The 26,910-nt window shown below is 40.1% G+C and overlaps 1 non-coding gene across 1 annotated transcript; it reads left to right on the top strand.

Moving 5' to 3' along the window:
- The first annotated feature begins 16,685 nt into the window (after positions 1–16,685).
- TRNAK-UUU (transfer RNA lysine (anticodon UUU)) lies at positions 16,686–16,758 on the top strand. The gene has a single exon. It is a non-coding gene; the product is annotated as a tRNA-Lys (tRNA).
- Positions 16,759–26,910: the final 10,152 nt, after the last annotated feature.

The raw sequence follows: 26,910 nt of genomic DNA, 5'->3' as shown, positions 1-26,910 counted from the left end.
CCTTAAGAGTTAATTTCCTAGGTTGGTATCTGGCTAGTACAATCCTGTGTCCTATATTCAGCCTGCGGTCTGATATTGTTTGTTCTCAGATGGAAGGACTTCATTTAATAAGTCTTGTAAATTCGGTTTGGTTTTTACGTAGTCCTTTAATTTCTGTTTATCTGGAAATGACCTAATTTCACCATCATATTTGAATGAGGATTTTGCAGGATATATTATTCTTGGCTGGCAATTTTTTTCTTTCAAGGTTTTATATATGTCATCCCATTGTCTTCTTGCCTGCATGGTTTCTGCCGAATAATCTGAGCTTAGTCTTATTTTTTCTCCTCTCTATGTGACTTCTTGTTTTTCTCGAGCTGCTCTCGGGATTCTTTGTTTGTCTTTGGTTTTATCAAGTGTGATTATGATACGCCTTGGTGATTTTCTTTTGGGGTCTATCCTATATGGGATTCTTTGAGCTTCCTGGATGGTCAGCTTTTCATCTTTCATGATATTGGGGAATGGTTTTCTGTCAGCAATTCTTCAATGATCCTCTCTGTCTTTTCTGTTTTCTCCCCCTGTTCTGGAACTCTGATCACTTGCAGATTTTTGCTTTTGATTGTATCCCACATAATTCTCAGGGTTTCTTCATTTTTCTTCTTTCTTTTTTCTGATTTTTCCTCAGAGTTGGATCCAAGTGCTTGTCTTCAATTTTGCTGATCCTACCTTCCATCGTTTCAAACCTGCTCCTCAGCCCTTCTATGACACTGCAAACTTCTGAAATCTTGTTGTTTATCTTTTGGATTTCTAATTATTGTTTTTGTAAGATTTCTAGTTATGAATTTATTTTAACATTTTGTTTCTGTATTATTTGCTTGAATTCTTCCATGTGTTGTCTGTATTTTCCATGAATTTTTCTGCCTTTTCCATGAATTTGCTTATTTTTTCCTCATTTTTGTCTGTTTTTTGCTTCAACTCTTGGTTAATTCTGAATATTAGAGATTCAAATTCCCTATCAGTTAGGTCTAGTGCCTTTTCTTTTACTGGAAGTTCATCTCCTTCTCCAATGGGCAGGGTCAGTCACTCAGGTATGCTATAGCAGGGCAGGTTCAGCTGAAGGGGAGTTGCTGGGATAGGTTTTTTGTGGCACGTACCAGGGCAGACAATGAAGACCGGAAATCAGTGCAGGGCAGGTGCCAGTAAACTGTGCCTCTGTTGCTTGGGAGTGTGACGTTCAGCACATGGTGAAGTTAGGGAGGATGGAGGGGGTAGATTGTGATGTGTGGAGCTAAGATGCATATGGGAAAGATGAGAGAGAGCAGGAGTCAAATAAACAAAAAAGAGCTTGCTACTGGAGTGGAGAGATGAGAGACTAAGAAATGGGGAAAAACAAAAAGAAAAAAATGAATAGCTCAAGAAACTGGAAATGAAGAAAGACAAAAAGGAACAAAAAGGGAAATAACAGAGAGAAGAAAACAAAACAAAGAAATGAAAGAAAAATAAAACAAGAAAAAAGAAAGAAATGCCCTTAGGGATGTCCCTCTGTGTCTGTGCAGAGTAAGGGAGGAGCTTCCAAGCACGTGGTGCTGCCCAGCTAGAAGGGGCTCTCAAGCTGAGAAAAGAAAAAGAAAACAAACAAACAAATCAAAACAGAACAAATCAGAGCAAGCAAACAAACAAAAAAAGCCCCGGGGGTCCCACCAGCTTGGTAGCATGGGCTGGGAAGCAGTTTCACAGTTGAGCGTTGATTCCCAGCCTTTCAGGAAGAAGCAAAGATGGTGCACAGAGCCAGGTATTTGAGAGAAAGGAGGAGGAGGTGGTGAGAGGTAAGGAAGAAATCTAAAGAAGTGGAAAAAAGCAACACCAGCAGCCAACAAATGGCACTCAGGGAGCTGGCCAGTGCAGGCAGGTGGAATCCAGGTGGCACTGGGGGGAAGCTTGTACTTCCTGGCAAATAGACTGTGGCTGCAGGAAGCAGAGGAGGCTAAATGGGGGTGAAGAAGGGTGGGGGGTGGGAAAGCGTATATCGTGGGTTACCAGTTGTTCTGTCTCCTGCTGGAAGCTCCGTGAAGCTGCTTTCTCCTACCTCCTGTTTGCTGATCTCTGATAGCAGTCCAAGATGGCAGATCCATGCTGCAGTAGTTGATAGGGGACCTCTGCGTGTATCTCTCCTCACGCTCTGTTCTCGGTCAGTTCCTTATTACATCCAGTGCTTGGCTGAGTTCTTTATCTCATCATTTGATGGTTAGGGTTTTGGGATTGACATGTGACTCTGTTTGACTTAGTTTTTCTGATCTTTGCTGTGGAGGGACGACGTGGTGCTTCTGACTATAGTGCCATTGTTGTCCAGAAGTTCGACACACTCATTTCTTGACTTTAAACCATGCAATATCTCCTTGTTTTGTTAAAATGACTTCCTTTTGGTCTATATACAGGTTCCTCATAAGCACAATTAAGGGTTCTGGAATTCCTATTCCTCACAAAGTTATCCATAATTTGTTTTGATCCACATATTCAAATACCTTTGCATAGTCAATGAAACATAAGTAAACATCTTTCTGGCATTTTCTACCTTCAGCAAAGATCCACTTGATATTAGTAATGATATCCCTCTTTCCACGTAGTTTACTGGTTTTGACTTGAACTTCTGACAGGTTCCTGTTGATGTATTGCTGCAACCACTTTTGAATGATCTTCAGCAAAATTTTACTTGTGTGTTGTGTTAATGATATTGTTCCATAATTGCTGCATTCTATTGGAACAACTTTCTTTGGAATGGGCACAAATTTGTATCTCCTCCAGTTGGCTGACCAGGTAGATGTCTTCCAAATTTTTTGGCATAGTCAAGTGAGCACCTCTAGTGTTGCATCTGTTTGTAGAAACATCTCAGTTGGTATTCCCTCAACACCTGGAGCCTTGTTTTTCACCAATGCCTTCAGTGCAGCTTGGATTTCTTCCTTCAGTACCATGGGTTCTTGATCATATGTTACCTCCTGAAATGGTTGAACATTAACCAATTTTTTTTGGTACAGTGACTGTGTATTCTCCCCACCTTCTTTTGATGCTTCCTGTACAATTTAATATTTTCCCTGTAGAATCCTTCAATATTGCAACTCAGTGCTTGAATTTTTACTCCAGGTCTTTCAGCTTGAAAAGTGCCAAGAGTGTTCTTCCCTTTTGGTTATCTAACTCCAGGTCTTTGCACATTTCATTATAATACTTTACTTTGTCTTCTCAAGCCCCCCTTTGAAATCTTCTGTTCACCTCCTTTACTTCCTTATTTCTTTCTTTTGCTTTATCTACTCTGTGTTCAAGAGTAAGTTTCAGAGTCTCTTCTGACATCCATTTTGGTCTTTTCTTTCTTTCCTGTCGTTTTTATTATTATTTTTTAAATTTTATTGTGGTTTAGGTGAAAGTTTACAGTGCAAATTAGTTTTTCATTCAAAAATTTATACAAAAATAGTTTTGTGACATTGGTTGCAATCCCCGCAATGTGTTGGCACTCTTCCTCTTTCCATTTCCACCCTGGGTTCTCTGTGTCCATTTTTCGAGGTTTCCTGTCCCCTCCTGCCACCTCATCTTTGCTTTTGGACAGGTATTGCCCACTTGGTCTCGTATACTTGATTGAACTAAGAAACACGTTTCCTCAGGTGTGATGTTATTTGTTTTACAGGCCTGTCTAATCTTTAGTTGAAAGGTGGACTTCCAGGGTGGCCTCTGTTCTGAGTTAGCAGGGTGTCCGGAGCCCATAGTCTCCGGGGTTCCTCCAGTTTCTATCAGACTAGTAAGTCTGGTTGTTGTTTGTGAATTTGAATTTTGTTTTACATTTTTTCTCCGGCTGTATCTGGAACCGTCTACTGTGATCCCTGTCGGAGCAGTTGGTGGTGGTAGCCGGGCATCATCTAGTTCTTCTGGGCTCAGGCGGGTAGAGACTGTGATTCATGTGGTTTATTAGTCCAAAGGATAATGTTATGTCTTTGGTTTTCTTCATTCTTCTTTGCACTGAATGTGATAGGACCAATAAGCGTATCTTATTTTTTTGTTTGTTTATTATTGTAGTTTAAATGAAAGTTTATGTTTCAAGTTAGTCTCTCATACTAAAATTTATACATACATTGTTCTGTGACCCTACTGCTCTCCCTATACTGTCACAGCACGCTCATCCTTTCCAGCCCTGATTTCCCAAGTCCATTCAACAAGCTTCTAATCCTCTCTGCCTTCTCATCCCACCTCGGGACAGAAGCTGCCTGTTTAGTCTCATGAGCTAAAAAGCACACTCTTCACTCTTCACGACTATCATTTTATGTCCCACAGTCCAGTCCAATCTTTGTCTGAAGAGTTAGCCTTGGAAATTGTTTTAGTTCTGAGCTGACAGAAAATCCGGGGGCCATGCTTTCCAGGGTTCCTCCAGTCTCAGTCAGACCATTAAGTCTAGTCTTTTTACTAGAATTTGAGTTCTGCACCCCACCTTTCTCCTGCTCCATCAGGGACTGTTTGTTGTGACAAAGAACTGAGTTTTAACCATGATAAATCTCAGAGTTCTAGAAAAGTCTTACCAAAAAAACAACAACAACAAAAAAAAACAACCAAATCCGTTGCTGTCAAGTCAATTCCAACTCATAGCTACCCTATAGGACAGAATAGAACTGCCCAATAGTGTTTCCAAGGGCGCCTGGTGGATTCGAACTGCCGACCATTTGTTTAGCAGCCATAGGACTTTAACCTACATCACCAGGGTTTCCAGAAGAGTTGGAGCAAACTTATTTGTTTTCCGCAAATACCACAAATGAATTTCTAACCCTCAAATCTCAAAGTGCATTTTTCAGTATTTATCCACCCTCCACATGCCTGTGCTTACTGATCACTCACAAATCTAAGGTTGGAGACCAGAGTACTACCCTGAGTTCACTGTGTAACATTCTCACAAGTGTGTTCCAAGATATCTTGAATTCCATATGAGTTTATCTTCTCCCTCTTCCTAGCTTCCTCCCATTCCCTCCATCCCCCACTTTTTCAAAACTCCCCTTTTCTGTACCTTCTTCTGTTTGGAAATGACTTAAAAACATTTTTTTTTTTAATGAATAAATGCTTCATTCACTTTTGTGCTTATCCTTTAAATCTTGTCTATTTACCTTGTGTCTTACACTTATGATTTAACTTTTCTAAATCCTGAAGTTGCTGTTTCATTCATGTCTTATGAATTCTTCTTCTAAACTGTTTGTAGGGCCCCTGAGTTACCTGATATTACGAGTAGAAGAGAAAACACCCTTATAATGAAGTGCAGAGTGCATCACTATTGGGTTTTCTTCTGCCATTGCTTTCCTCCATCAAATTCTGGGCATACATTCTGATTGAGCAAACAGCAAACACAGTGAGGACTTTTAGGCAGCCAAAAGATTAATTTCTTTAGCTTTGTGCCTCAGGTTAAGACAACTATAGAGGTAATAAAGAGCTGAAAATGGGGACTTGATTCTTTGCCACTCATAATAGAAGACAGAGACTTTTAACAACTAAAGGTTGTAAAAAAAAGGCCACAGTGGAATCCTCTTGTGGCTATTTATCTAACACGTGTTTTCAGTCCTCTTCCTTCACTTTCAAGCCCTATAAAGAATCAGTATCCTCCACTGGTTCCTGAGTACCTCCTGCCTAAAGCAGCTGCTGATGACTCTTAACACTGACCAAGACCACCACACTGCTCAGGGAGCATGAATCTCAGGAAATAACACTTAATTCTAGATAAAAGTTAGCCAGCAGCACTTCAGGAAGAAGGTGTATGTAGTCCAGTGGTAGAGCACATGCTTTCCATGTATGAGGCCCTAGCTTTGATCCCCCTCACCTCTACAGTTTTTCTCTTCTCCAACACTGTTTACACTCAATCTTGAAGGAATACAAGTTCACTTCTCCTAATATTTCCATTCAATTGCTGCACACATAAACAGCAAAAATATAACCCAATGACTTCCTTGAATGCTTTTCCGTTTCTGTACTATGAGCTTCTATATCCCTTCAGATGACTATGACAGTAGAACGAAAATGACAGGAAAGTGGAGAAAAGAAGAACCAGTTGCTAACAGAATCTCTTCAATCAACCAAAACAAAAGTATACACATTAAGCCTCATTTTGTACTATTATTAAAGAGACAGAAAGACAGATAAGGGAGGTGGGGGTTTGAGAGGTCCAGTGGACTGTTTCTTTCTTTTTTTTTTTTTAACCACCTAGTCCGCAAAGCCCCCTGGTAAGGCTCCCCGCTTGGCTGCCTTCGAATATGCTGATGTCTAAATTATTTCAGGAAAAAACTGAGTGCATAAGCTTTCCTTCTTTTTGATCCCTTTCCCACTATCCCTCATGAGGTGTCTGAGTGGTTAAGGTGATGGACAGCTAGTCCATTTTGCATTGCATACGTGGGTTCAAATCTCACTATCGTCATTCCTTCCTTTCCCCACTGTGTCGTGGGAGTGAGATTTGGATCCGTGGTGGCACAGTGCTTTTTGCTAACCAAAATATAGGCATTTGGAATCCACGACCCCCTCCTTGGAAACCCTAATGGGAAGTTCTACTCTGTCCTATACGGTCGCTGTGATTTGGGATAGACTCCAACGCAACAGGTTTGATTTTTTTGTTTTTGACTCCTGACAGGTGTGCAGCGTGGCCCAAGTCATGAAACACAGCTTTGGACTACCATCTTCCATTCAGTCAAGCACGGATTCTCCAGACAGACATCGTTTTCCTCTTTCTCTTCTTAACCTCCTATTTGGCTTAGAGCTGTGATATTGTCTCCGAGAAACTTTCAGGTGGCAGGCAAAAGCCACAAGAGATAAGAAGTCTCCATAAAGCAATGGGAATCAATATTTGCACATGCTTCCCAGGGAAAACCACTTGCCATCGAGTGGATTCTAACTCATGGCGACCTCATGTATGTCAGAGTAGAACTGTCCACTATAGATTTTTCAATGGCTGATGTTGTGGAAGTAGAACACCAGGCACCTCTGGGTGACTGGAACCTCCAGTCTTTCAGTTAGCAGCAAGGAAGTATTAACTCTTCAAGTCCACCTAAGGATTCCTTTCCCAGGGAAAAACGAAAATACAACTGTCTTGTAGGGTTTCTAGAGAGCAGCTGATGGATTGGAACTGCTGACCTTTTGCTTAGCATCTAAACTTAACCACTTGCTCCACCAGGACTCCTTCCAGGGGTAGGGAGCGGTTAAACCCTACGTGATGGTTAAGATTTTGTGTCAACTTGGCTGGACCATGATTCTCAGTGTTTTAATGTAATCACTTCTATGACAGAATATACTGTGAGTAGCCAATCAGATGAAAGGGAGTCTCCTTGGGGGTGTGGCCAGCTTCTGTATATAAGCAGACGTTCTGGCTTTTTGCTCTCCCTGGATCCTGCGGCTGCTTCCTGTCATCTCATCTCCCGTTCTTGGGACTTGAGCTGTCAGCTTATCTGCCGAACTTGGGATTCGTCAATCTGCACAGCTTGTGAGTGGGAGCCCTGCTCTCCGAACTGCCGATCTTGGGCTTGCCAGCTTCTGCAGCTGTGTGACTTGGGAGAAGCCTCCACCCTGATCCATGGACTTGGGATGTTCTAGCCTCTACAATCATGTGAACTGTTTCCTTGATATAATCTCTCTCTCTATATTTATACTTTACTGGTTTTGCTTCTCTAGAGAACCCAGCCTAAGACACCCAAGGACATCGAATTTTCAGCACAAACATGCATAAAAACAAAAAAACCTACTGCCTTCAAGTCAATTCTGACTCATAGCGACCCCATAGGGTTTCCAAGGCTGTAAATCTACAGAAGTCAACTGCCAGATCTTTCTACTGCTGAGGTGCTGGTGGTTTCAAACCACCAATCTTTTGGTGAGCAGTTGATTCCCTTAACCACTGCTCCATAGCCAGCATTAATTCAAGTGGCTTCAGCTTGAAACTCCAAATTAGTTGCTCCTTCTCCACACGGTCTTCATGGTACTAGGAATTTCCCAACCATACACCAGGGTCTTGCACCTCTATTACTTCTGGTTATCAGAGCCACAGCAGATAATTCTAGGCCAAGGATACAAAAGAGCAGAATCCAAAAACTTGGCTGGGGAAACTTAGATCCAGATGGAAAGAAAAAACAGATCCTAAGTGAAAAATACTAAATATGTTGTGTCACGGACAGTCACTGGTCTAGCAAACCCTGGAGTCCAAAACCATAGTTAGGAAACTGAGCAGTGGCTTTATCATGTGAAGCTGCAGCTAGGGTTCTGAGAACCACACAGAAGCATGAGTGAGGCATGTTGGGGGCTGAGCAAGAACTACAAGCATATTAACCTTCTGTAACAGGCCACTTGTGTTCCTGGACAGGCATTCAAACCTCAACCATCACAGAGGCTAAAAGGATAAAAGCTTCAATCTCTTGCCAAAATGTGTGGCATCAGTCAACCGACATATGAGTATTAGAAGTAATCCTTAACCATAGTATCTTCTCTTGCTTTTAGTTTTCATTCTGATCTTTTTTCCCACATGAGAGGTTTGTATCTTCCTAAATATTGGAATACATTATGTATAAGCTCTTCAGTTCTTCCCCAGCACTGGTCGTCTCCCCTACCATAACCTCCCTTAAATAACTGACTGAGGCTTAGTTGAAGCTGGTAAGTAGGTGACATGGGTGCTTAGAGGCAGGAAAATATTACAAGGTAACATGGTGAGTAATGAAGTCTAATACAGAGATAAAATGGAAATAAATATCTTACATCAGAATGCAGTGGTTCCCAAACCTGGGGAACTTCCTGAGAACTTTGAGAATATATGTATTCGTTATTTGACCTCTATAAATTCTGAGAATCACTGGATAGGGAAATGATGGGATCTATATCATTGAAAAAAATCCCCATAAATGCTTCCATTTTTCAGCCGCATTTGAAAACTGCTAGCCTAAAAAGTGGTACTGAGGGAACTGGAGTGAACTGAGCTGTTGGGAAATTTTCACCAGAAGGAAGTACTGGAGACAAGATAAAAGGAAGCTTGGAGAGGAACAGTGAAGGTAACACTTTATGTGATGAATAAAATGAAGGGAAAGACAGGAGGCAGGAGATGGGTGTGGGTTTGGATGAACTAGAAGAGAAGGTGAAAGAAGGGTTGGAACTAGGTCTTTAGGATGGTGTCTTAGTCGTCTAGTGCTGCTACAACAGAATTACCACAAATGGATGGCTTTAACAAAGAGAAATTTATTTCTTCACAGTAAAGTAGGCTAAAAGTCTAAATTCAGGGCGTCAGCTTCAGGGGAAGGCTTTCTCTCCCTGTTGGCCTTCTCATCAATGTTCCCCTGGACTAGGAGTTTCTCTGTGCAGGGACCCCAGTCTAAAGGACAAGCTCTGCTCCTGACGGTGCTTTCTTGATGGTATCAAGCGCCCCTGTCTCTCTGCTTGCTTCTCTCTTTTATATCTCAAGAGATTGCCTCAGGACACAATCCAATCTTGTAGACTGAGTCCTGCTTCACTAACACAACTGCTGCTCATCCTCCCTCATTAACATCATAGAGGCAGGATTTACAACACACCGGAAAATCACACAATACCGGGAATCATGGCCCAGCCAAATCAATACAAACAGTTTTGGTGGGACATAATTCAATCCACGACAGATGCATAGAATTTGGATGTCCAGGAGGTAGTTTGAGCCTGCCAGGGTTGCCTGTGTCTCCTCTGCTCTCTCTACAATTTAGGAAGTCAGAAAGTTCCCTTCCTCCTAAGGAAAATGGACTAACAGTGTTTTTCCCATAGGAAGATGCAGATCTTTTTGCCCAAGACTTTTGTGGCTGTAAGAAAGCTTACCAGCTCTTTCCATCTCTGCAGATAATTTTCTCAACTGTGGATGCTGGAAGACTCATGGTTTCCTGAGAAATGATTTTCCTCTGGATAGCGTCCAAACACTTCTTTACCATTAACAAGATTTGGGATCACAGATATCTGTGGTTGGATGGATCTTTTGCTGACCAAGGTTATGTGGATGGGCGTGGAAGGGTAGAAGGAATAGGAAAAAGAAAATCAGAAGGAAACTTTTCTCATGAACCTGCTATCTGCCCATTGACACAGGCACATGCTAGGGAAAAGAAGAAGAAAAAACTCAGAAGGAGTTTGTCCAACAGTCAATGCCCTTCCCTCTTTCCGTCTGTCTGTTTCTTCCCTACTTCTTAATAACGAGAAATTGTAGTAAAGGAAAACACCATCTATGAGGTGATGGAATGTTGTTGCTTCACCATCAGCAGATCCTGAATGAACACCTTCTATTTCTCCAGTTCCTCCTGACTTTATTGCGCTTAAGCCGTCAGGTTGGGAGGCCCAAGGAGTGTCAAGGACCAAGGTCCAAGTGAGTAACTATCAAAGAAGTTATCCTTTCTGTGAGTAGGAAAAACACAAGAAAGTTCATAAAGAGAAAAATGGGGAAAGTATAAAAAAAAAGCCAATATTCAACTGTGAGTTGGTGAGGAAAGAAAGCAATAGATGGAAGTGCTGAGGATTGAACCCAAGACTTCTTGTATTCTAAGCTTGTGCTGTACCACCGAGCTACACCCCACTCTTAAGCAGAATTAAGAGACTGCTCCGTAATACTGATTTCCAACATGGTCTGCAGGCTTTTTAAAACATCAGTTTTCGCAAGTCAAAATATATTATGTTCAATTCTTGTGTTCCTTGATTGAATTCTACCTCATAGTTACGCCAGGGGAAGAAAAAAAAAAATTTCCTGACCAAATAACTCTGAGATCTTCCAGTAGTCATTGGCTTCTTCAAAGACTCTTTTAGCCAACTGCGTTAGAGTCAGTCAGTTCCAGTCCACCACCAGGGAGAGTCAAGGCATTGAATATTTTGTTGAGTCTTCTCATTGTCTTCTGGAAAAATCCTTCTTCTTTGCCTGTGAAGCTTGCAGAAAGACACCAAAGACAGTACAGGGGAATAAAAGATGAGTTCCATGAGTGCTGTGAGGGAATGAAGATCCAGGTGGGGAGATAAGACTAGAGGTTAATTAATTCACAATATTAGCCCGGCACAGGAGCCCTGACGGCACGCGGGTTCAGCGCTATAGCTGCTAACCATAAATGTTAGCAGTTCAAATGCACCAGCCCTTATTGAGAACCTTAGGAGGTCGAATTGCTCCATAGCAATGGGTTAATTAAATCGAAGGGAAGAGCGACATGGACATTCATGGCTTTTGCAAATGGCTGCATCCAACACCTGGGTTTGGAAACGTGGTTTTGCCTCCGCGATGCTGTAGCTCTGTTTTTGAGACAGGAGAAAGACGGAAGCTTCTGTTGTTAAAGCATCTCTTTTAGACCTAATTATTTCCTTAATGAGGAAGGCACAAGAGAAGCACTTTATGGGCTGGGCACAATCTTCAGAACAAATTCTTTCTTTATAAACTGTCTCTATGTCTGGAGAAGTCTGCAAATTCCTGATGGTGCGACTGTTAATCCAGATATGATGGAGAAAATCTAAATCTTCTTGGATAGAAGGGACAGGTACCCATAATCTATAGATTAAGTTACTAGTATATTAGAAAGGCACCCATCTGGGAACTGGAATGTGAGGAGGAGTGGCCCAGAGGAAGGGAGTGAATAAGACTGAGTGGCTGGTTTTATAGTGGGAGAAAGGAGAACTCTGAGCAGAGGAGTAGAAGGCAGAAGGAAGAGGAATAGGGTTTGGAGAAGGGTCTCTAAGAATGTATAGGACAGGGACCATCAAGGAGGTAGAGAGTGACCAAACTCCCATCTTTACTATGGTTTCTGGGGGCCCTCAGGAAGAGAGAGGCTTTCAAAGCTTATGTCTCACAAAAATACAACTTGTTTTCCCCAGAATTTCGTGACTGAGAGTGCCTCACTGCTCTTTCCATCCCTGAGCATTTTGGAAAGACTGCTTGTGGTTGTGTATTTCTGGAATAGCAGTTGTTGGTATTGGAGGCTTTGGAAAAAGCCACAGGGAGGTGGCGTTGTCCAGATCCCATGTGCGAGCACAGCAGCATGGAGCTTAGAAGCTGAATCACCCCCACGGCTTTGGCCTAGAGTATCTTGTATTTTCAGCCACTTAGTTTTAGCGTGTTTGGCCTTAATATTTAAGGAAAAGAATGAGAAAGAAAGGTCAGGCAGTGACCCAGTGTTTGTGGTTGGAATAGACACTTACTGATCCCATCAAACTGCTGGAGAGCTCCATCTGAGGATCTAGGATTCACCACCCAGTTCTGCTATAGATACTTTCAGTTTTCCCATACTTCTTTCTAACTCATACACAAAAGGCTACCGAGCCCAGCTTTCTCCTGGAACAGCTCTAGAAATATTTACAGTGCATTTTACTGCTCACATACTCTCTTTTCTTAATGAGTATCTGGAAAGCAAGATTTCAAATGTGGAAAGCGAGATTTGCAATATCATTTGAGAGTTATTCATTTAATGTTCACAGCATCCTTATTTTCTGTTCTACTGTCAAATAGATGAGCAAAATAGTGACTTCAGGAATGAAGAGGATGGCACAGTGTTGAAAGGTCGAGGATGATGATGAAACTTAAATATGGAAATTTTTAGGAGGATTCCCAAGTCTCTGGATTGTGGAGATGCTATGTCCTTTCACTTTGGAAATGGAGGAGCGGGCTTTACCATTTGTTGTTAGATTGTTTTCTTTTTCTTTGGGTGTATTGGATAGAATTGGAAACAAGAGAGAAGGAGTTTGATTTGGGACTTAATTTATTTAGGATACTTATGAATTTAAGGTGCAAATTCACATTAACGTTTTATAAGCACAGTGATCCTTGAGACTAGAATGTTTCAAAGATCTCTTACCTGGAGATCTGTATAAAGCATGTGTCTGTAGAAGAGAGGGTCTCTGCACAGAGGTAGAGTGAGCCCTGAAGACAGTCCATTGCAATTTGAAGATTTAGAGCTCATTAAAGGCATTCATTGAAAACCAAGTGTCTTAGTTATCTAGTGCTGCTTTAAGAGAAATACCACAAGTGGATGGCTTTAACAAAGAGAAATGTATTATCTCACAGTGTAGTAGGCTACAAGTCCAAATTCAGGGCATCAGCTCCAGGGGAAGGCTTTCTTTCTCTGTGGGCTCTGGAGGAAGGTCTTTCTCATCAGTCTTCCCCTGGACTAGGAGCTTCTCTTCTCCCCTCAGGAACCAGGGGTCCAAAGGACCCACTTTGGTCCCAGTGCTTCTTTTTTGGTGGTATGAGTTGCCCCTGTCTCTCTGTCTGCCTCTCTCTTTTATATCTCAAAAGAGATTGGCTTAAGATGCTATCTAATCTTGAAGATCCCATCAATATAACTGCCACTAATCCATCTCATTACATCATAGTGATAGGATTTACAATGCATAGGGAAATCACATCAGGTGACAAAATGGTAGACAATCATACGATATTGGGAATCATGACCTAGCCAAGTCGACAGATGTTTTGGGGAGACACAATTCAATCCATAACACCAAGGGATAAGCTTTGCCTCTAGAGTGATCTTGGACTCTGGAGTTCATACTGACTACCATTAGCTTCTTGGAATTTCTTAGAAGACCTAAGAAGCAACAACCTTCAGGTGAGATGACTTGTATCTCTTCTTTGCCGACTTCTGCCCCAATAAGTATCTTCTCCATGTTCACAGGAATCACATGAAGTCCCCTTATCACTTGGGAGGACTCCATTTTGCTAACAGAACTTGCCTCCCAGCTTACCCAAAAGGCAGCTCCTCAGAGCAATCGAATGTGAGAGGAATAAAGAGAAGCAAATTCTCCTTGAAGGAGACCATTAGGCAGACGTCAGACACAAAGTTACACAGTCACTTGAGTACGGGCAAAATGATAGAGCAGGGATTAATTTGGCTCTGAGTCTTGTGAAGCACAATTAGGATAGTTCTGGGGTAACTGTGAAGTCATTGGTTGATATTGTGGCTAAAACAAGCTGAATTCCAAATGTACTCTTGTAAGTTCCTGATATGGAGGGACGCAAGAATGCGTTCTTGTTAAATCAAGTTGTACTTGAAAGTCTGAAAAGTGTATTTTGTGTATTACTTGTGAGAAGTTCCAATCTACTGTATAAGGCACTGTTTTAACATCTCAAAGTAAGGACTTTGGTAAGTGTTCTTAGATTATAGGATTTTATGAGATACTAAGTTGAACTTAGTAGAAGAAACATACATATGCTCTCTGTGTTCTAGTCAGGAAATCTAAACCTTTAAATTGTATGTATAATACATGTAGGTCATGGGAAGAATAGAAGTCAATCTGTTTTGGAAGGATTCTCAAAACTGAGAGTATTGAAAAATATTTTGAATTGAAAGAGTTATATATTAGGTTCTGCATTTTACAGACTGCATTTTCATACATGATCTAGCATCCATGCAGAATCCTTGGCAGAAGAATCATAATTATCACATCATGGGTTAGTTTCCAGAAGTTAAATCAGATTGCTCCTATCATTCCTGCAAATAGAAATAGGAAGAGACCAGGAAAAAAAAAAAAGAGTAACCATGAAGGGCCTGGAACTGATGAAGAAGCTAAGGCGTCTATATAACGTGAAGAGAAAGGAACACAGTGAGAACTTGTGATTCGAAGTTCCTTGCAGTTTGAGTAAGATTCACCAATATCTGGAAGAAAGGAAATAAACACTCATTGAAATCTTGAAAAATCATTACAAAAAATAATAAACTGAGCGGAAAGGATGATGATTAGTAGGTACACAGATTTGCTCCTGTGTCTTTTTGAGGCTCAGCCCATTTTAGATTTCCAAAGTCTCTTTAACATTAATTATTGGTTTGTGAAAGAAGAAACTTTGCCTATATCCTTCTCCCTTCCAGCAACATCTTAGGAATTAGTCATTGAAAGTCATTTCAAGAATGTTCTATATATTGCACAATAATAAATAAACACGAAGAGACTTGACCCCTCAATCTTCCAGTTCTGGATTCAGACACCTCATCCACTAGACCACATGGCCTATTCTGTGAGGACGCTCGCTGTACATGCATGTATGTGAAAGTGTTGATAAGGGAACATTAGGTTTCTGTTTTCAAATTTTTCACTTTGCAATTGAAGGAAATTTTAACAACATTCAAAAAAGGAATCAAATATCATCTGAAACCTCTGGAAACAATTATTTAGAAGTAGTAAACGGAGATTGTTAGATGATCAGATGTGACATATTTCTTCGAGGGTGCCCTCCACTAAGTTACTTATAATGATGATACATTTGGGTGGAGAAGTATGAGCCAAGAACTGAACTCTGAAATGAAGGAGTGAAGACCACAGCATGAAGAGAGGGATCGCCACAAGCTGGCATGTTCTGACCTTTTGATCTCGAAGATAATATTGCATTGCTCCAGGGAGGAATGTCTCGAAGTTCAAACAAGAGCTTCCTTTTTGGAAAATGCCTACTTTTAACTCTAGGAAAAAATTTTATTATACACCACTCATAACATAAGCTTTAAAACTTGATCCTCTACCAACAAGTAGAAGAATCACTTAATACAGAGGTGGGATGAAGTATTGGTCCCAAACATCCCAGGGAGAGTGGTCTGGATATGTGAGGTACAGTTTGGTGACTTCCAAGCTACATCAAATGGAGAGAAGGCAAAAACATTTTGGAAGGAAGCTAGTCTCATTGAAATGCTAACTAACCCCAAGGTATTTTGCCTAAAAGTTGTTCCCTAGGTTCCCTGTGGATTGATCCACAAAACAATTCCAGGCGATTTTGTGTGACCCTCTCCCAACTCTGCCTTATATATTAGTGGAGTAGGAGAGATGAGATATCCACAATTTCCTTAAGTAATCACAAATTCTCTCAGACTTCACATAGTCTTGGTTTCTTGGAAGTGTTGAGATATTTGGAAGAAATAAACAATAGCCTTTTCCCATTTCTTGCCCTGGCTTTCCCCCCCAGAGAGATTAATCTTTCCTTCTCTCTAAAACTTTCCTATTTGTTCCCAGATCTCTTAAACAGTATTTTCTCCAGGTTTAGGTCAAAACTCAAAAACTATCTTAGATCATATTCTGGATGCTATTTCTTAATGTACACCAATTCATCAAGATAATTATCATTTTCCTTTGCATGTGAACAACAAACAATACAAACGATATGAAAACTTGAAGGAGGAAGACAAAAAAGAGACCAAAGAGATGGAGGAAGATGAGGAAGAGGAGAAATAAAATGAAAAGAAGGAGGAGTGGCTCACAGATGGTAGAGAAGTTACCTCATGAAGAAAAGCAAGCATAGAGATGCAGAAGATTAAACCCATGCAGTTTTGCTTGCCCACCATTATGGAATATTCTCGCTGGCCTTCAATTTTTCTCTGCTTCAATTCTTTTCTCCTCTGCCTCCCAAGGCTTCAAGAAAGATGTACCACACAAGGCAGAGAGATATGAAGAAGAATAGCATGGGTGTTGCTTGGAGAAAAATAGATGCAGGTGGACATGAAGCCCTCTGGGTCTACCAGTGTGATCTGCAAGGTGGCAGTGCTTTGTCTAGATGACCAAGTCTGTTTCTGAACATCTAAAGAGACAGAAGACAAGATAGAAGGAAGGGAAATTCTCCTAGTGATTATAACATCTGCTTGAAATAGAATCTTCTTGGCAAGCAGGAGAATTACAAGGAAGAGATTTGGGAACCAGGACATGAAACACAAAATCAACTGATCTGCTTAAAACCTACATTAAGTAGTCAAGAAAAGCTCAAAGCAGAAGCCTGGGTAGCTTAGTTGGTACAGCATTGGACTTTTAATCTGAGGGTCCAGGGTTCAAGTTCCTGTTCAGGTGTTATTCTCATTTTATCCTAGTTATTTCTCTTAGAAGTCTATTGACATTCTGCTTCTTCTTAGAGAAAACCATCCTGGCATTTACTATAGGCATCTGGACTCCTCTCTTCCTGCTTTTTGCTGACAAAAATATGAATAGAGCAAGGAGAGCAGGGAAAGCAAAAAGAGTTAGGCGCTCAATTATTAGCCAAAAAGTTGGAGGTTTGAACCCACCCAGAGGTGCCTCGGAAGACAGGCCTGGTAATCTGCTCCCGAAAGGTGAAAGCCTTGAAAACATTATGGAGTAGTTCTACACTTCATACATAGGATCAATATAAGTCGAGGCAGCCCAATCCTTCCAAATAAGATGAAGGTTTCTAAAAACAAACATCGTTGTTACTGTGCCTCATCTTTCTTAACTTAAATTCTTCCTTTGAATGCCCCAAGTGAGGGTTTCTAACAGAGGAACTCCATTAAGAGACTCAGATCGCCAAGTATACATCACTTGCACTCACAGCAAGTAGTCATTTGAAGGGGATGGAAGGGAAAGGAGAAGAGAGGGCTAGGAGTGACAAATTCAGCTACAGAGTCTCCCTTAAAATCCTAGCTCCCTTAAAATTCCACAGTGCCAATATCGAGTGCTGTAACGATTCTAATCATACAACCAGAGGTGTATAGCTTCTTGGGGGAAGGGGGAGATGAAGTGGTTCCTGATCTAGACACAATCCTCCTAAGGCGAAGAGCCTTAGGGCTGCAGGGAACCACTGCTGTGCCTTCTACTCCCCCAAGGCCTGGTTTCAGGCGCAGGAGGTCATCCATTCGAAAAGAATGTAACGTCTTCTCGTCTTTTACCTGGCCCTTGCACCCTGAGATGACACCCGCGCTCGCCTCTCTAATCCCCCCGCCCCGCCCCTCCCCTCCCCCGTTGCATCCCCTCGGGACTCTCAGAGGGCCGGGACGGCTCGCTGTGAACCTGAACGCAGTTCTAAGCTTAAAAAGGTCCCTCGTGGAACTGTAGAAAGGGCCGTGGGATTCGGGGTGAAGCAACAGGGCCCGGGTGCCCTAGGACTTGAGGTGACTGAAACGTCTGAGGGGATGAGTGTGGGGGCGGGGCGAGGCAGGGCAGGAGAGTGGAAACGCACTGACCCGGCTCAAACGGCAATATGCGTGCTCTCTAATGGCTTTTATTCTTTGGCTGTGTTTACACTTTATGATACCCAGGTATCATAAAGAGACAGCAAAAGACACGAAACTTAGTTCTCTAGCGTGCATGCTTGATGGACCAAAAACCAAACTTGTTGCTGCCGAAAAAGCGTAAAAGTCTCATCCCTGACTCTCCACAACCTTCCCAGTCACCCAGTTCCTCCTTGCACAGGCAAGCATAGTTTCTTGGGTATCCGCTCAAGGAAATTATTTACTCCACTTTCAGTACAAATAAGGAGGTTCCAAATACATTCCACTGCATCTTGGATTTTTCACTTCATGTATGTCGTAGTGATTTCCAAATCAGTACCGAAAGAGGTTCTTCTCCGCTTGGCAGCGAAGAATTCCATTGTATGGGTATATCATAACATATATCTTGCCCATAGAAATAATGCTGCAATAAGTAATATCCCTAACCGGCATTTCAAATGGATATGAGTACTTTCTATACATAGAATTGCTGAAGCAGAATATGTTATATGCTATGGTAATTCTGATGGATCTTACCTAATATGCATTCCCATCAGCGTGCCACAATGGTCTGGCTACCCACACTATTGCAACCACTTTGCATTCTAATACAATAATGACAATAACAATAATAACAAACCCATTGGCTTCTAGTGGGTTGATTCTGACTCATGGTGACGACATGTGTTACACAGCAGAACTGCTCTGCAGGATTTTCTTGGCTGTAATTTTCATGGAAACAGTGTGCTAGGCCTTTCTTCTGCACTGCCACTGTGTGGGTTTGAACCACCAACCTTTAGGTTACTAGTCGAGGGCAAACCTTACTGGCCACCCAAGGACCTTTATATCAACTTAGGTCTTGGGTAAATGACACATTCAGATATTAACATAGAATAAACAAGCCATTGTTAGACAACCTAAATCATATTATTCCAATGGAGCCACCCAGAAATTGGAAAATAAATTGCTATTGAAGACGTCACTTATAACTGATGCAGCAAAACTAAAACTTCAGATAAGGAAATAAAACATATATATAAACGAAAATATGATAGAGGTGGCAACGCAAATCAATAGAAATTGGTGGATTATTTGACAAATGGTATTGGGCTAACTGGGTAGCCATCTAGGAAAATAAAAGCTTAGATAAAGATATCACTAGTGACACTAAAATAAATTTCACATAGATGTAAAATTTAAAAGTAAAAAATGAAAAAACAAAATGAAACACCGTTACTGGAAATGCCAAAACAGAAAGTTTGTATAACTTTAGGGTAGAAAACATATTTTTATACAAAACTTAGAAACAATGAAAGTTCAACATAATTCACTATGCTAAAAAAAGAAGTCTTCCTAGACACACTTTCATTCTTAAAAAAAAAAAAAAAAATTCACTTATGGGCACGTGATCTTTGACAAAGAACTAAAGTCCATTAAACGGGGGAAAAGACAGTTTTTTTAAACAAATTGTGCTGGCAAAACTGGATGTCCAAGTATAAAATAATGAAATACTATGCATACGTTATACTATATACAAAAACTAATTCAAAATGGATTAAAGATCTAAATATAAAACCCAAAACTGTAAAGATAATGGAAGAAAAAATAAGGTCAACACTAGGGCCCATAATATACGGCATAAATAGGATACAAATCATAACTAACAATACACGAACACCAGAAGATAAGCTAGATAACTGGGATCTTCCTAAAAATTAAACACTTTTGTTCATCAACAGATTTCACCAAAAGAGTAAAAAGAGATCCTACAGACTTGGAAAAACGTGTTGACTACGACATGTCCAACAAAGGCCCACTCTCTAAAATCTATAGGAAAATCCAACACCTCTACAACAAAACAAATAATCCAATTAAAAAATGGGCAAAGGATATGAACAGACACTTCACCAAAAAAAGACATTCAGGCAGCTAACAGACACATGAGGAAATGCTTGTGACCACTAGCCATTACAGAAATGCAAATCAAAACTACAATGAGATATCATCTCACCTCAATATTACTGACACTACTAAAAAAATAAATTTAAAAAAACCCAGAAAATAATAAATGTTGGAGAGGTTTCTTGGAGATTGGAACTCTTACGTATTGCTGGTGGGAATGTAACATGGTACAACCACCATGGAAAACAATATGGCCCCTCCTTAAAAAGTTAGAAATAGAAATACCATACCATCCAGCAACCCCACTCCTAGTAATATACCCTAGAGAAATAAGAGCTGTCACACGAATAGACATATGCACACCCATATTCATTGCAGCAAAAAGACGTAAACAACCTAAGTGTCCATCAACAGATGAATGGATAAACAAACTTTGGTACATACACACAATGGAATACTATGCAAAGATAAAGAACAATGATGAGTCAGCAAAATATCTCACAACATGAATGAATCTGGAGGACATTGTGAGGAATGAAATAAGTCAATCACAAAAGGACAACTATTGTATGGGAGACCACTATTATAAAAACTCATGAAAAAGTTGCCACACAGAGAGAAACAATCTTTGATGGTTACAAGGGAATGGAAGAGTGGGGAGGGAAAAACAATAACTAGACAATAGATAAGTGGGAACTTTGGTGAAAGGTAAGACAGTACACAATACAGGGGAAGTCAGCATAACTTGACCAAGGCAATGTCATAGAAAATTCATAGCATATCCAGATTCCCTGAGGGACCAAATTAAGCATGTCCCCCATGCATCTGTCAGTTTGTCATACTATGTGGGCTTGTATGTTGCTGTGATCCTGGAAGCTATTCCTCCGGTATTCAAATACCAGCAAGGTCACCCATGGTGGACCTGTTTCAGCTGAGCTTTGACACTAAGACAGACTAGGAAGAAGAACCTGGCAGCCTACTTCTGAAAAAAATCAGGCAGTGAAAACTTTATGAATAGCAGCAGAACATTGTCTGATATCTGATTTAGTGCTGGAAGACGAGCCCCTCAGATTGGGAGACAGTTCAAAAATGACAGGAGAAGAGCTGCCTCCTCAAATTAGGGTTGACCTTAATGACGTGGAAGGAGTCAAACTTTGGGAACTTCATTTGCTGATGTGGTACGACTTAAAAAGTGAGGAAAAAGCTGCAAACATCCATTAACAATCAGAACATGAAGTGTATAAAGTATGAATCTAGGAAAATTGGAAATTATCATAAATGAAATGCAACACATAAACCTTGATATCCTAGGCATTAATGAGCTGAAACTGACTGGTATTGGTCCTTTTGAATTGGACAATCATATGGTCTACTATACTGGAAATGACAAATAGAAGAGGAATGGTATTGCATTCATCATCAAAAAGAATGTTTCAAGATCTATCCTGAAGTACAATGCTGTCAGTGATAGGATAATATCCATATGCAAAAAAAGAGGACCAGTAAATATGACTTTTATTCAAATTTATGCACCAAACACTGCTGCCAAAGATGAAGTAACTGAACATTTTAACCAACTTCTGCAGTCTGAAATTGATCGCACATGCAGTCAGGATGTATTGATAATTACTGGTGTTTGGAATACCAAAGTTGGAAGCAAAGAGTAAGGAGCAGGAGTTGGAAAATATGGCCTTGGTGATAGAAATGATGCTGGAGATTGTATGATAGAATTTTGCGAAATCAACGACTTCTTCATTGCAAATACCTTTTTTCAAAACAAACAGTGACTATACACGTGGACCTGGCCGGATAGAATACACAGGAATCAAATAGACTACATTTGTGGAAAGAGACAATGGCAAAGCTCAGTATCAGCAGTCAGAACAAGGCCAGGGACTGACTGTGGGACAAACCATCAAATGCTCATATGCAAGTTCAAATTGAAGCTGAAGAAAATTAGAACAAGTTTATGAGAGCCAAGGTATGACCTTGAGTTTATTCCACCTGAATTTAGAGACCATCTCAAGAATAGATATGACGCATTGAACAATAATGACCAAAGACCAAACAAGTTGTTGAATGACATCAAGAACATCATACATGAAGAAAACAAGAGGCCATTAAAAAGACAGGGAAGAAATAAAAGAACAAAATGGATGTTACAAGAGACTCTGAAACTTGCTCTTGAACGTCAAGTAGCTAAAGTAAACGAAAGAAATGATGAGGTAAATGAGTTGAACAGAAGATATCAAATGGCAGCTCGAAAAGGCAAAGTAAAGTATTATAATGACATGTGCAGAGACCTGGAATTTCCCAAAATGGAAGAACAGGCTTGGTATTTCTCAAGCGGAAAGATCTGAAGAAAAAATTCAAGCCTCAACTTGCAATACTGAAGGATTCTATGGACAAAATACTGAAGGACACAGAAAGCAGCAAAGGAAGATGGAAGGAATACACCGAGCGACTGTACCAAAAAGAATTGGTTGATGTTCAATCATTTCAGGAAGTAGCATATGATCAAGAACCAATGATACTGAATGAAGAAGTCCAAGATGCACTGAAGGCCCTGGGGAATAACAAGGCTGCAGGAATTGACGGAATACCAACTTAAATATTTGAACAAACAGATGTAACACTGGAAGTGCTCACTAGTCTATGCTAAGAAATTTGGAAGATAGCTACTTGGCCAACTGACGGGAAGAGATGCATATTTATGCCTATTCTGAAGAAAGGTGATCTAATAGAAAGCGGAAACTATCGAACAATATCTTCAATATCATAGGCAAGTAAAATTTTGCTGAAGATCATTGAAAAGTGGCTGCAGCAGTACTTCAACAGGGAACTACCAGAAATATAAGCTGGATTCAGAAGAGGACATTGAATGAGGGATATCATTGCTGATGTCAAATGGATCCTGGCTGAAAGCAGAGAATACCAGAAAGATGCTTACCTGTGTTTTATTGACTATGCAAAGGCTTTCCACTGTGTGGATCATAACTAATTATGAATAACATTTCTAAGAATGGGATCAAGAGGCAGTCGTTCAAAGAAAACAAGGGGATATTGTATGGTTTACTGTCAGGAAAGGTGTGCATCAGGGTTGTATCCATTCACCATATTCATTCAATCTATATGATGAGCAAATAACCTAAGCAGCTGGACTATATGAAGAAGAATACAGCATCTGGATTGGAGGAAGAATCATTACCAACCTGCAATATGCAGATGACACAACATTGCTTGATGAAAATGAAGATAACTTGATGGACTTAATGATGAAAATCAAAGACCATAGCCTTCAGTATGGATTACACCTCAACATAAAGAATACAAAAATCTTTACAACTGGACCAATAAGCAACATCATGATAAATGGAGAAAAGATTGAAGTCATCAAGGATTTCATTTTACTTGGATCCACAATCAACACCCATGGAAGCAGCAGCTAAGAAATCAAAAGACTCATTGCATTGGGGAAATCTGCTGCAAAAGACCTCTTTCAAATGTCAAAAAGCAAGATGTCACCTTGAAGACTAAGGTGCACCTGACCAAGCCATGGTATTTTCAATTGCCCATATGCATGCCAAAAGTTGGCCAATGAATAAGGAAGACAGAAATAGAACTGACACCTTTGAGTTGTGGTGTTGGTGAAGAATATTGAACATACCATGGACTGCCAAAAGAATGAACAAATCTGTCTTGGATGAAGTACAATCAGAGTGCTCCGTAGAAGCAAGGATGGCGGGACTTTGTCTCACATACTTTGGACATGTTATCAGGAGGGACCAGTCCCTGGAGAAGGACATCGTGCTTGGTAAAGTAGAGGGTCAGCAACAAAAAACAAAGACCCTCAATGAGATGGATTCACGCCGTGGCTGCAATAATGGGCTCAAGCATAACAATAATCATGAGGATGACCCAGGGCCGGAAAGTGTTACATTCTGTTGTCCATAGGGTCGCTATGAGTTGGAGCTGACTCACCGACCTAACAACAACAACAGCACACACACGTAGTTCAGCTTTCTATTCAGGGACTAAATGAGCATACCAGCCCAGGGGCAAGTAGGAGAAGACAGTAAAAAAAAAAAAAAAAAAAAAAGACCAAACTATGGAGAAAATATTTGTAATTTCCGTACCATGTAATATGCAATAGAGTAGATTTGGAAAGTATAAAATGTGGGGAAAATAGTAGATTCCTATTGGCTTATTTGTCCCCGGTTACTAACCAGAAAATTGGAAGTTGTAGTCCACCCAGAGACACCTCAGAAGAAAAGCCTGGTAATCTAATTCCAAAAAATCAGCCATCAAAACCCTGAGGAGCACGACTCTACTCTGACACCCATGGAGTCTCCATGAGTCAGAGTTAAGTCCAAGGCAACTGGTTATTTGCTTGTTTATGTGAATAGTATTCTTTGCAGGTAACTCCATACTAATATATTTGCTTGGGTAGGCAGAATCCGATGCAGGTGGGATGGGGATGCTTTAAACAGCTCATACTTCAATTTGGATGCTTATATCATAATAAAAGCTACAATTATAAATGAACAAATGAAAAGATGTCTTAAAAATTTAATGATCAGAAAAGGAATATTACAAAAAACTACTATATTTTATTTTTAGGTAGATCTTTCATCTCTAAAAATGTTATAATTAAAAATATTTCTGTTTTTTTGGTCTTAACCACATTTTTCAATGATTTAATTACAATTAAGCTGACGAACAATGTCTACTTCCATATATAATAAGGATGATGGATAGAGTCTTTCTGGAATCATTCTTGTATACTGAGGGTTTTTGAGTCTGTGTAGGAACGAAAACTAGCATTCTGTTGTGTAGTTTGTGATCATTAAAGTTAGGAAAATGGGTAAAATAATTTCAATATTGGGAAATACCCATTGTATTTTATCTTCTATTATGGAATCATACATGCCTATGTGAGTAAAATTTGTCTTTACTGAATCTGCAAGCTTAGTTCTCATGAAAGAATGAGATTGTGGCACTTCTCAAAAACAGTTTGTATTTAAGTCATGCGGATGAGCATTCACTAATTTCTTGGATGCCTTCATACATTCTTCATCAGCTATATCCACATTGTTTAAGAAGGAAAATCTATCTGAAAGAACTTCATACACGTTCACCCTTCTTTTCATGCAAGATTCAAGTGTATCAATGATAGTGTATTATGTGGTAAGGAGAAATTGAACGCTGGCCCTCAATGATACTTCAGGAGCACTTCCATCATTTTACTTTTTTCTTTCTAATGCATCTGCAGTGGAGAACTACTTGATAATCAGTATTTGGCAGTATTTGTATTGTTGTGTTTTCAAATTTTTCAAAATCTTCTCTTAAATTATGTAAATACCCTGTTAATGACTGGTAGAGATCTGTGCATGCCTTCAATTTACTTCTGAATCTTGGAAAGCTTGACTCATCTGATGAAAATGCTACAATATGTTATTCCACATAGCCAACATAAATACACACTCTAGTGTTTACAGTTCGTTGGCAATGTTTTCAGCGTTTCTTTTGATATCTACTTTTTGTGTCTGGTCTTTAGCAATATTTTCTAAGGCATCTAGAATCTGAGTGTAGGATTCCAGGGCTGCACTCATTGCTGCAGCATGTGCTTCCCAATGAAAAAGACAATTTAATACTCTCTCATTGCCTATGTATGTTTTAAGAACTGCCCATTGGTGAGCAGACGTCGCAAAAAGTGTAGAATAACTGAACAGTAGAAAAGAATCAACTGCTTCGAGACAACAATCTACTGTAGCTATATCCTTCAAGATGAAGTGAATGTGCAGCACGTGGTATGAAAATGGCATATTCATTACATTCTAACATTTTCTGCCTTTATAAATTTGCATGCCTTTATAACCCCTCTAACATATTGGCAGCAGTGTTATAAGACTGCCCTCTGCACTTAGAAAAATCAGTTTTTCAAACTTCACATAAATAGTGAAGCACTTCATTTGCAGTTTCTTCACTGGTACGACTCTTTAAGCTAGTAAATGTGATAAATTGCTAAACAGGTTTTCCATCTGTTGGAGATATGCGTCTTAAAACAATACTTAGCTGATCTGTCTGAGAAAGATCAGGAGTGGAATCTACAGAAAAACTGAAATATCAAGCTATACTTATTTCACTGAAGATAATTCAGCAAACTTCATCACTTATTAAGTTTATTGATTTTTCACATGTTGTTTTAGATATATATGATGGGTTGCCCTTTCTTGTGCTACCATGTTTTGAGATGTGAGCTGATAAAAATGAATCAAACTGACAAACAAGTTCAAGTAAACCCTAAAAATTTCCATTTTGTGGGGACCCAAACTCTTCATTTCTTTCTCGAAAAGATAGCCCACGTTCAGCGATTTTTACACTGACAGCACCAATGCATTGCAAAACGGTTTTCCAATACTGATGTTCTTCATTAGTTTGTGTTTCCAACTCATGAGTTAAGCAAAAACCATGTCTTTGATTTAATTATGGCAACATACAATCTCTGTGAATTGAACTGTTTTCATGTTTATCAATCACATTCGAGTTGCTAAATCCATCTGTCTTAGTCATCTAGTGCTGCTATAACAGAAATACCACAAGTAGATGGTTTTAACAAAGAGAAATTTATTCTCTCACAGTCTAGTATGCTGCAAGTCCAAACTCAGGGCGTCTACTCCAAGGGAATGTTTTCTCTGTCGGCTCTGGAGGAAGGTACGTGTCATCAATCTTCCCGTAGCCTGGGAGCTTCTCTGAGCAGGAACCTCAGGTCCAAAGGATGCACTCTGATACTGACACTGCTTTCTTGGTGGTATGAGGTTCCCAGCTATCTGCTTGCTTCCCTTTCATCTCTTGAGAGATAAAAGGTGGTGCATGCCACACCCCAGGGAAGATCCCTTTACCTTGGATCAGGGATGTGACCTGGGTAAGGATCATGTTACAATCCCACCCTAATCCTCTTTAAGGTGAAATTACAATCACAAAATGGAGGACAACCACAGAATACTGGGAATCATAGCCTAGCCGGATTGATACACATATTTTTTTACTTTTTTTTTTTTTTTTGTAATTCAGGTGAAGGCTTACAGAACAAATAGTT

Source organism: Trichechus manatus, unplaced genomic scaffold, assembly GCF_000243295.1.
Source record: "Trichechus manatus latirostris isolate Lorelei unplaced genomic scaffold, TriManLat1.0 scaffold00180, whole genome shotgun sequence".
NCBI lineage: Eukaryota > Metazoa > Chordata > Mammalia > Sirenia > Trichechidae > Trichechus > Trichechus manatus.
This window is presented reverse-complemented; position numbering and strand designations above follow the sequence as displayed.